Consider the following 1703-nt stretch of genomic DNA (forward strand, 5'->3'; position numbering starts at 1 on the left):
CGGGTGTGGCGTCCACTTTAATGACTTCATCTGACATAATTGATTTGATATATTCCGTTGTGCATATGCGTAAATAATGAATAAGGACAACCATATTTTAGTCTATTCTTATTGTACGTGATTGTTCAGCTATAGTTACTAGTTAAGCTATACCAGGTTATATACTATTATATATATGCATATACCTAGCATTTATAAATTATAATAATTTACATAGGTAGCCGGTAGGTATGTACGACAATAAATTATACCATTATAGGCTAAAATTGCTATAATAGTCGGTAGGTAGGTAAATCAATCTATTATTTATCTATTTTTTTTGTATTTTTTTTTTAAACGCTTAATCACAAATTCGTCATTATTTATTACACATGTTATATTATGTTCATACTATACACTGTTATACTATTACCCATATTGAATTTAGTATTATACTCAAATATAGGCCCTAAGATAATTACTTAATTTGTTATAATATTTCCTATACCTATTCGTGAGTCGATATCACTCAGTGAAAACTACGATATAAGTACCTACCTAAATACCTTAACCTAATAACACCTTATAATCTTATATTAATCCAGCGCGAAGGTGGTGGCGCGAAACTGAGTAAAAAAAATTAGCTAAGTAGCCACTAACTTATAATAACAGGAAACCGAGTTGTACCTACCATTGAAATACCATGCTAATTGTTGTCAATCCATCGGCCAGCTCTACAGGGCAAACGGCTGAACATATAAAGTCGTATAAGGTATCAATCGATCAGAAATATTGTGCAGATGGGAACAGATGAACTCGCTAGCAGATTGGTTAGATGGTTTATAAGTTATAAGCAAATATGTTCAAGTACTTTTAAGAACGGAACGAAAACAACATATTTTATAAATGTCGCCCGACCACGGTTAAAGAAATACCACTATGATATTATAATACAAGTATACTGTATGTCTGTATACATTATAAACAATATAATATTAGGTACTTTCGATTTCGAAAACAACAATATTGCTGTGATAAGGTTCATTATTAGAAACAACTATTTATTTTTGTTTTGTAATTTGGCGGAAGGGCGACCGTGCGTTGCTATTACGACGTGCCGGCGCGCGCGCGGCTTAATATAGCAGGATTCCAAATATTATAAATATTATTTTCTTCGTAATTATAAAATTACAATATTGTGGTGTTCATGTGGAATGGGTCAGTGGGGGGTCGCCGACGACTGCACGCAACACTAATTGACCTTTTTTCCACTAGGAACAGCACGCGACGGCTAGATAAATTAAAACATACGGCGTATAAAGTCGTAAAACATAGTTATGAAGAATTACGAATACTCTGTCCAGAGTGGTTTTAGAGTAAAAATACCTATATAAAAAAAGAAAGATAACAAAATTTGGAAGATAACCTCATATCCGTTTTTGATTAATTCAATTATTTCTTGATTAATTAAATGTATAAAACTCCATTTATTTTACTTTTTTTAAATAACTGTAAGTTTTTTACTATCCACTATTTTGAAAAAATGATATGAGGTTGTCTCCAAAATATTGTTTACTTTAAAATTGGTTATAGGTGATTTTGCTCTAAATCCACTATAGAACGAGCAATCACTATTCTCCGTAAGGATGTTTTTACACTTTAAAATTGATGGTATCACGTCCTCTTAAGATATACTGGTTACACAACTCCTATATTAAATTGCT

Source organism: Acyrthosiphon pisum, chromosome X, assembly GCF_005508785.2.
Source record: "Acyrthosiphon pisum isolate AL4f chromosome X, pea_aphid_22Mar2018_4r6ur, whole genome shotgun sequence".
NCBI lineage: Eukaryota > Metazoa > Arthropoda > Insecta > Hemiptera > Aphididae > Acyrthosiphon > Acyrthosiphon pisum.